Below are 11,327 nucleotides of genomic sequence, written 5' to 3' on the forward strand. Positions count from 1 at the left end.
TCTCTCTCTCTCTCTCTCTCTCTCTCTCTCTCTCTGTGTGTGTGTGTGTGTGTGTGTATATAGGGGTGGATTCGGTTACAAGCCAATTTTTTATTGTGAACCAGGGGCAAGGGAGAGTGTGACACGTGTCTCTGGTGTCCACATTCAATATAAATAACGAATGTCAACGTTCATGAACTATTCATGATAAATGATACAGTATTCGGTGTAAATATTATATCACTCATCATGAATAGTACATTAACATTCACCTTTTGTCATTCATACTGAATGTAGACACCAGAGACACATGTTGCGTTGTCTTTTGTCCCCCTTTTCACAATCGGATGTATATATTGATTAATTAGTTTAATATACTAAGTAATATTTTGCATCTAGTTTATAATTTAGTTATTTTGTGTTTTTAAATTGTAAATTATATTTAAATAATTTACTTTTTTTTAAATGAAATTTAGTGAAAACGAATATGAACTATTTTATTATGATTTTGTTTAACGAAACTTAAACATAAAAAAATACATTTAACAAAATGAATTTTCATTAACAAAAACAAAAACAAAACATAATATTAGTTATAGTTGTATACTAACATAATAAAATAAAAACCTGATACAATAGCATAGATTCATAAAGAAAATGATAAGAGACAATTATCTTAACTTTGAAAACTAATGTAGTTTTATTTGCTTTTGGATACATGTTATATTCTAGAATTGAAGTATTGTAGTTTAATTTACTTTGGAATGTAATATTTATTAACTAAAAATTCTCATTTTAATGTTAATGATGTTTCATTAAATAAACTATGTTTAAATCAATAAATAATTATTTATTGCTTATAAAACTTAATTATATATTATAATTATTATACTTTAATAAAACAGTATAATAATAAATAAATATATTATTTTTTATATTATAATTTTAAAGATGTTTTTTATTGTTATGCCCCGGCGGGGATGGAGATGGGGATGTGATTATATTCTCCGGTGGGGTTGGGGACGGATACGGGGATAAAGATAAGTAATCGGGGATGAGGATTGAGGTCTCCGTCTCATTCCCATGCCTACCGGCCACCACCTACACACGTGGGGTGTCGAGGGGTTTGGATGTGGTGGTAGCTTTGATTACGACAACAGTGGCATGGTGGTCGGTGAGATGGGACAAGAGAGTATAAGGCTAGCCACTGTGATGACGAAAGTAGTGGCCTAGCGGTGGGTGGTGGGTGGTAGTGGGGCAAGGTGAGCAGGGGTAAGCCGATGTGGTAGCTATGACGACAACAATAATGGCATAGTGGTTGTTGGGGTGGGGGGCACCACCATACCACTGTCCACTGATGTTGTCATCACAACTGCGACCCCTACCTTCCTCGCAAATAAAGATGGAGATTCAAATTATTTTGAGAGATTTCATGCCTATTTTACTAATCAAACATGTGGTTAAATTTCATTCTAATTTCTTCTAAGTCAAATTTCTTGATGGACTCCAATTTCATTCAATTTCATTATATAAGCCCTAAAAAGGGATAGAGCGAGCGAGGCAAAATCTTATTAATGAAATATTGGTCTAGGATTTGCATTTCCTCATTAAGCCACTATCTCTTCCAAGTTTTTGCAATCTACCATTTTAAATAAAGAAAATAATATATTATGCCTCCTAACAAGTAAGAACCAATTTTTTCGATTCTACTCTTTGATATAAAACAACCATTTTTTTTCCGATTGTTGTCTAAATTAATAATTAAATATAATATTTAATTATTAAAAGGTCGTTTATCAAACATTTACCTGGTAAATACTTATTTGTAAAATTTAACACTATTATTTACTTACCGGGTAAGATTTTAGTTCACCAAACGATATCGTATTACCATGGTAAGAGTCGTCGCCCTTACTTACCGGTAGTTCCTTTTAAATCTTTTTTTATAATTTTTTTTAATTTGAAAAATCACCGACAAAATATAATTTATTTCTAATTAAAATAATTTTTATCAATAATTTTTTTTAAATGTAAGTATTTTTTTGTAAATATAAGTACTTATTTAGTATATTTGTTTCATTTTACAGATGTAGGTAATTTTTTTGTTTAAAAAATGTTTACTGACTAAAACGTTTAAAATATGAAAGTCCATTGGTTTTTTCTCAATTTTTTTCATTATTTTACCATATCAACCAGTTGTATAGGTCATAAGAATGCATTTAACAGGTTTAAAAAGTTCAATGAGTTATTTAACATATTTTGGAATGTCTAATGACTTATTTGTTTCAAAAAATTGTCTAAGAACCTAATCATTTCAAACATTAAAATCCATTGAATTTTCTAGACTTTTCCCTTTTGAATATTGTAATATATTGTTTGGTTTGGAGTATTGATTAATTAATCAAGCCACACCTGAATCTCATATTAGAAGGATACTCGTTCAATGCACCGAAATACATCTTGATTTTAATATTTTATTTTATTTTTTATCTCAGTCGATGTTATAATATGGTCTTATGTGATTTTGAAAAAACGATAATGTTTTTATTTTTAAATAAAATATAAATTTGAAGATATCATAAAAATTTGACAAAAWTATATCGATATTAGTATCAAATTAACTATTTAAAATTCATCATTTTTGTGTAATTTTTTGATTCAATTTTTTATTATAATTTAATTTAGGTACAATAACGAAATAATTTATATTTGGTTTAATAATATATTTTTCTTATAAAAATAATAATTAATTATTTTGTTAAAACTCGATAATTATTCTAATTATATTTTAGATTTTTTATATTTTAAAATGAGATGTTTATCCTCTATTTGATTATGTTTATCTGCAGTTAGTTACAGAAGTTATAATAAGTTGTATTTTATATATAATTTATTTGTAATCTTGAATTTTAAGTAATATACATCAATATACAATACTTCATGCATAATCATACATAAAAAATAGTTTTTAAGAGTTTTTTTCAAATGTTTTATAATATAGGATTAATAGTATATTTTATAAAGAAATTAAAATATCTATTTTGAAAAAATAATTATTGCTCACTCCCAATTCTGCAAACATTTGTCCATTAGCTTTTCTTTTGCAGGTCTATTAGGGTTTTTGACACGATGTAGATCTTAAATATATTGTCATGACTTATAGAGCTCTCTTGTCCCTTTTGGCGCCTTTTTGTTTATTTTAGATTTGTTATAAAATTTGTTATATATTAGGACTTAGTTATCGTTATGTAGTGCCACTTTTCACTTTGGATTGTACGAAGTATGGACCATGAAAATTGTATTTTATGGAGTGTTATAAAACTTTATTACCATTTTACACCCATCATATTTAACTTCAAACTACATAAGCGGTACCAAGATCACATTTTACCGGTACGCTTTCTTTTTTGATTTGACGCATGTGTGACGTGTCTTGTATTTATATCGCAAGCATACGTATGTAGCATACGGGTCGATCACAAGGAGGTAACAGTCTAAACACTAACCACTTGATAATTATGGCCTAGTTATGCGAATCAGATGATTTGATTTGATAATTTAACTAATTGAACATAAAATAAACGAGATCAAGGGAATAAGGTAAATCAAGAAGGAGCCAAAAGCAAATTTAAGCAAAACGAATGATAACTACAACTAAAGAATATTAGGTGATGTCAACTTTGGATCTTGGTAATGGTGGAAATTCATTGTGCAAAACTAATATATATATATATATATATATATATATATTTATTTATTTATTAACCTAGATATCCAACCCGCTATGCGAAAGCAAAACTACTATACTTCATCCCTCTCTCGAGGTGAAAATGCTTTCCAAAACCAAGACACATATTTGCTTTCACAATACATATACGTTGGGAAGAAACATTATGATTTAAAAACGAGTATTTTTCCCAACCAATGTCCCTAACTATTTGCATGTTAGGATCATTGTCGTTGATCAATTTAACCCACGTAAAAGACAACTTTCATTTTTGTCAAAAACCAACCAAATTAACTAGAAGATTTGTTAAAAACCAATTAAATCAAATCCAACTTTCATTAAAATCAAAAAGCATATTAAAACCAAACGTCCATTTTAAGAACAATTGTCAATACCAAAACCATGGCCCTAAGAGACGATTACGCCATAAAATAAATTCTAAACCGAAACCAAGCGACAAGTTATTTATATAGATCCCAATAAAATTAATACAGAGGGGACGAAACACAACTAGCAAGATAACTACATTAGATGCAACTATTGACGATTAACATTAACATAAAATAAGGATGAGCAATAAAAGATTAAACCAACATTTGCTGAAAATTAACCAAAGTTTAAAAAATCAAACAAATGCAAAAAATTGGTTAACCAAACCTAATGTGTAGAAATTTATGGTGTAGAAAATTAAAAAGGTGTAGAAATGAATTAAATGCCGAAATTAAACTATAGTGTAAGGAATAGAATTACATAAACATAAAGAGAAATAGAAATAGAGAAGTAAGAGATGGAGAGTGTAAAAAAAAATTAAAGCTTGATGCTAACAAATAAGTTTTTGTAGAATTAATGGAGAAAACTAAAAAAATAAATCAATTGATGAAAAGGTTCGAATAAAATAATAAATAACCAAGTATATATAAGGAGATAGAGAAGAAGATGCTAATAATCTTATGAAAAACCGATTTCGAGCTCGATTCCAATGACCTAAGCTTGAAGCACAATGTTCTTTCCCTAAGAAAATGAAGAAATCAACCAAGAGAGCTCCTGATCACAAAATTATCGTCTATAAAATACGGCTTTAAAAAAAAACAAAATCTAAAGGAGTTTAAATATGTAAGCCAAAAAGGCCATAGAAAAAGTAGTCTTGACGACTTTCACGGCCGTGAAGAATCTTTCACACCCGTGAAAGTGCAACAGAAAATTAAAGTTAGGATGAGTGTTTCGCGCCAGTGAAGCAATCTCCACGTCTGTGAAATCGTCGCAGAAACTTGCATCATGAATTTAGGTGTTTGCTTCACGCCCGGGAAGCAGACTTTCACACCCGTAAAGCATGGGCAACAATTATATCATTCCGATTTCATCTCTTTTGATGGCTTCTACTCTTTGTTCTCTGTTATCTTCTCCTTTTCTTCATTTTTGGCTTCATCCTCCCCATTCTCTTGATGTTTCTCTTCTTTCTTCACATTGAGCATGCCTTCACTCTTCTCATCTCTAAAACTATGGACGATATGCACAAAAATACATACCAAAAACATAAAAACTATCCCCGAAATAACTTCCAATCATGGTTAGAGAAAGAAATGAAAAAGAACAATAAAAAAACTTGAAAAAACGAAACTAAGAACTAAAATGCATAAAAGACAACAACTAAAATATACAAAGTTATGTATATAAAATGCACTTAATAATGTGCAATTTGATTTGTGGCTTGGAAAAATTCTCAATTTTTATATGTTGGGAAATTCCTTTTTTAACCCTAAATAAGTTAAAACATTTATGATCATCATATCTAGTGGCCATTTACAATCAATTCGATTTATCAAACTCATATTTTCTTAATTAGATTTGTGTCATATCAAACCATTTTCATCTATATGTCACTTTAACAATCTATTTGGTATTAATGTATTGCATGGTCTTAAAGCATGTTTGAAAAGACAGAAAAGTACTTAAAGGAAACAATTTCAATTTGATTCCATGTCCACATTAATATTATTTCACTAGGACGCAACATAGATTCAATTTGATTTCATGTCAACATCCATTCTCTTGAGCCATTCATGCTTAAAAAGGGCTCTCAACTCACAAAGTTTCTCCTTGGTTATATATATATATATATATATATATATATATGTATATATATATATATATATATGTATATATACACACACTTGAAATCACATGAGAGTTTTAACTTTTATAGAACCCCCGTCATAATCCTAAGATATTTTTGTTGTTTCATCGAACATCTCACAAAAAAGGGTGTGGTGTGTTGTTCCTTGTCGTTCGATCAAACGTTATCAAAAGTGACCGATGACCACCAATCAAATTATCAAGGATATATGTAACAAATAAATTTCGTAGGTATTTAGATATATTTACATACTTAAGAATTTGGTTGTGAATTTTATGTTCTTAATATCTAATCAACAACTAAAATGATAGAATTGGAATGATGTACATAATTGATTGAGGGTGTAAATCAAAAACCCATAAACATGGAATATTACCTTTGTTTTATTTGTTTCAAGAACATATTTTTTATATAAGAAGGTTATTAATAAAGATTAGATTGATAATTTGGAAGGTTAGTTCACATGTTAAAGAGGTATTTCAATCAGAGTTGTTGCATATAAGCATTTCTGAAGCAAACCCAAGTTAAAGAAACAAGTAGTTGACTTAATTTTAGCCTAAATTCATCTGAGATAAGATCTTAAACTATATGCCATGTGGAAACAGTCCAAGACCGTATTGCATAAGGACCAAACCATGTTGTTCGTTCCCACCCACCCCATACGGCCAAGGAATTAACTTTTTCTAGTTCTCTATTTGGTTCAATTCTCTAGTAGCGTCCGTTTAACAATGTTTTACCTCAAATAGAATAATAGCCAAAATTAATACATTGACAACTTTATACAATCATCGTAAACATCCACGAAAGTTGTACGTGTGAGGTTCATTAAGTGGGTACTTAAACATCAAACTAACATGATTTGTGTTTTCGGTTTCATTAAAATAAAATGTACACGTATGCTATATACATGCTCAAGGTGGTTATATGGTCGTTGTACGTAATCGGCAATTTGTATTAGAACGCGAATTCAACATACATACGCCTAGTTGAGGCTATATACTTTATCTAGGAAGTCATAACCCAGATAACACACACAATAAATCTTATAACAATTAGAATTGATGGATGATTTGTAAAGTTGGTTACAATCGACATTAAGATCTCACTATATGTTGTACAATTATTTGTTATGAAATTATAAAATTAATATTTTTCAATTTAAAAAAAGAAATACAACAATTTCAATCTTGAATTTTTCTCCAAAACTAAAACACAACGTTAACGTTTGGTTGGGAAATATTTTAATCCAAGTTTACATCAACTAACATTTACGTTACAAATTACTTTACATATATTTTTTAATTTACTTTATGGATTTTATTTTTAGGTAACGTACAGGAGACACCATATCAATGTGTGCTTGTCCTAGGGTTTTGTTACGAATATTTTAACTAGAAAAGTACATAGTAAATTGTGTTAGGGAAGAGTGGGAGACCGGTACGTCAGCCCCAACCTTAAAACCAAGTACTTTACCAACATACGTGTCGATCAACTAATGGTGCATCCTTAACCATTTTTCGGGGAGGGAGGCCCTCCCACTTTTTATTACAAATTATCATTCTTTTTTTACTAGTAAAAAATGGAACTTATTATGATTTGATTTATATGTATTATTTATATTATATAATATTTTAGACTTTATGTTTTAACAAAAAAAAGTTATACATTTTAAAAATACGATTATATATTTATAAATTATTTGATAAAAACTCTTAAAAACCATTTTTTATGTATAAAGTATTATTTATTGATACATAATACTTAAAATTTAAGATTACAAGTAATTTTACATAAGTACAACTTATTAAAGCTCCATTTTTAAATTCGTGTAACTAACTGTTGATAAAATAATCAACTACATGATAAACATCTATTTTGAATATAGAAAATCTAAAATATAATTAAGATAATCATTGAGTTCTAACAGAATGTTTAATTATTATCTTTATAAAAAATTATATTATTAGACCAAAAATAAATTACTTTAAAATCTAAATTATATTATAATAAACAATCAAATTAAAGAAGTTATACCATACCATCGATTTATTTTGTTTATAAATTTTTATGCTATCTTCAAGTTTACATTTTAATTCAAAAATAAAAACATATCACTTTCTAAAAACCACATAAAATCGTATTATATCGATAGAGACAAATAATAAAAACTAAACATTAAAATCGAAATTATATCGATAAAGACAAATAATAAAAACTAAACATTAAAATCGAAATGTATCTCGCTACATTATGTGAATACCCTTCTAGCAAGTTAATAATATAAATAAATTTTTTACTTTTTTTAAAAATTTTATGTTTTTACTTCTTTTGTGATAAAAAATAAGAATGGAAGTTTTGGAACCTCAATTTTAAAACCCACAAATTTATCTTAATTTTAGAAATCTAAATTATTAATTTTCAATATAATTGATTTTTAATTGAATAAATTATATAAAAACATTTTTTTTTTCATTTCTTGATATCTGTATCGACATACTTATACAATATTTTTACTATATTATACATATTTATAACCTATTACTACTAATCTTCCCTAAGAATTCACATCAACGAGAAGGTTTGGCACCTCGATGTCGACTCTTCATCACTTGGGTCAATTTATTAATATTTTTGAATGTTATGAAAGTAACTTATAATGAGCTGATAAATACGTATGTTCAAATACAAAAAAAAAAAATTGAGCTCTATTAATATGAAAAAAGTACTCCCATAAAAGTATTGATAAACAACAAAAAAACCTCTCTTCCTCTCTCTAATTACACAAATTCATAAATAAAATCAATAGAGAATGAAAAAAAAAAGATATATTGCATCGTATTGTGCGAATACAATTATAATTTAGTATAATTTATTTTTAGAACTTTAATGTTCGTAACTCATACGTGATATCTTAACCATTAAAACCCATGAATGTTGCACATAATAGAAATCAAGCAAAAACATGTTGCATTTTCATGCAAATATTTTTATATGTAAATCATGTACTTAAATGTTTGAAATGTCACGTCTGAAATATTAATCAGAACAAAATATGTTGTATTTTTTATGCAATTTGTCTTATACTAGATATTCAACTTCTAAGATTTTTTCCAACATTATTAATTTTAATAGAACATTTTGTTAAAAATTATTTAGTAAATGAAAACTCACATAAATTTGCATAACCTATGAATCTATGCTTTAATTTGATGCAACAATGAATTAAAAAGCACATTTAAATCCTATTGAAATACATTAATTGAGAGAGGTGAGTATCAATTTGGTAAGCATCAATTGGGGGAAATGATCGATTATGGTTAATCGATTAGGAAACGTCGTTGCTGAGAGTCTGGAGAACAATAAGAGGAAAAATAAGATGTTGGTTTACCTCTTACCAGATAAGAGGACGATAAGACATAAATGTCTCTTATAAATTGGAAAAAACAAACAATCTAAATTGACCCTATTTTTTAACGAATCAAACACAAAATACTGATAAAAACTTTCTAAAAAAACAAACAATGCATGTATCTTCAAGAGAATCATTTAAGAATTATCTTTAAGTTTGGAACAATGAACAAAATGAGGGAATGAGATCATGATGACAAAACAAAATTAAAAAACCGTCAAACATGTCTTTAATTTAGGACTCCTTTTTATATACTACTATACGTACGTTTTGGAATACTTGCTTTTTAAGACATTTATATATTCTTTGATATTTATATCTTTAAGATAAATTAAAAAACGCAATTGATTTTCAAAAAATGATTAATTTTTTGATGACGTTCTAAGAATATGAATTACAATGCACAAATGTAGTTTTTGGTTACATTTTTTTGACGTCAAATTTCTAAAACGTGCTTGTTACATAATAACAAGCTTTTTAATTAACAGAACTTATAACGAAAATCTGTAATGTGATAACTTATTTACGATAATGACTTGTTTTTATTAGTATACAATTAATATGTAAATGGTTTAGTAGCATCAAAGTTCTCAATAGCTTTTTCAATCTCAAACGTTATATATACCTAAACAAGTCACGTGAAAAAGGTCTTAATGAAGAAAATAATATGCTTCAAAATTTGTCATCATAAAAAGCCACGTTTTTTAAAACTTACATCGGCAAATTAAGGATAGCAAAATGATTCGATTGGCAAAGCCAAAGCAATTTGAGGTTTGAGGTATTTCCCAATAAAGCCAATCATTCCATCCATGTCACCACACACACACAACACAAGCATGTTAAGATGTAAAAAGACAAAACGGCCCATATTGATATATTGGGCTATTTAACTAAATGATATGATATCCTCTAATCATTGTTGAGCTATGATACTTTTCTTATTCATCGTAAAACTGAGTTATGATTTCATTTCATATGTAAAATCCTTATGATGATCAGAAAGAGAGGCATTGCTAGTGTTCTAATGAAACCAACTCTTGGTATGGGGAATCAATGATAGCACGATACCTTGGAGTGAATTGACGTTAAAGTGACTAGCAACATCAACTTGTTATAATGGGGTACACACTTGATATATTTATATTTATACATATAGAGGCGGGTTCAGTTGAAAATCAAGTTTCGGTTGTGAATTGGGAGAGTGCTATAAGTATCCCCTGCTTTCAAGAGTTATTCATCATGAATAATATGTCATTCATGATGAATCTGTATCATTTATCATGAATAGTGAATCATGGATAATAATCATGTATTATTCGTTATGGATGTTGTAGTATTTATCATGAATAATTTATGAACTTCACATTCGTCATTGATACTGAATATGGATGCCGGGGACATGTGTCTCGCTCTTCTTTGTCCCTTGGTTCACAATCCAAAATCGGTTTTCAATTAAACGTTTCTCTCTCTCTCTCTCTCTCTATATATATATATATATATATAGTCGTATTCGAATACAAACCATCCGAATGTTACAAACTTATAACCAAGGGTATTTGGGTTTCTTTTTTACCAATTTCATATTTTCAAGAATAATTAACTTCCTTAAATATCTTATATAATATCAAATAAATCAGATTTATCTTAATAAAATTATTTTCTTAAATATCTTATTTGGTTATCATATGTAATCGACTCCTCATTGTTTTTTCAGCCGTTTTGTTTTTTATATGAAACCAAATAAATTATTGCGTCTCATATGAAACAATAACAGTTTTTGTTACCCTGGTTTCATACCAATATTGTTTCACTTATGAAACAACACACTTTATAACAACAATTCATAATTACATTTCATAATAACAATTCATAATCTTATTTCATAATAACATTTCATATGTGAAACCACTGGTTCAATCCATAATAACATTTCATAACAACAATTCAAAATAGTATTTCAATAAAAAAAAAATACATAATTCTTTTTCTCAAATACATAATTTGATTTTAAGAAAAAACTCTAGCTACTTTTATCTCATTTTAATGTATCCTTAAGCAGACGTGGAAACCTCTGACTT

The sequence above is a fragment of the Cynara cardunculus genome, assembly GCF_001531365.2.
Source record: "Cynara cardunculus var. scolymus isolate 2C chromosome LG 13, CcrdV1, whole genome shotgun sequence".
In the NCBI taxonomy this organism is placed as follows: domain Eukaryota; kingdom Viridiplantae; phylum Streptophyta; class Magnoliopsida; order Asterales; family Asteraceae; genus Cynara; species Cynara cardunculus.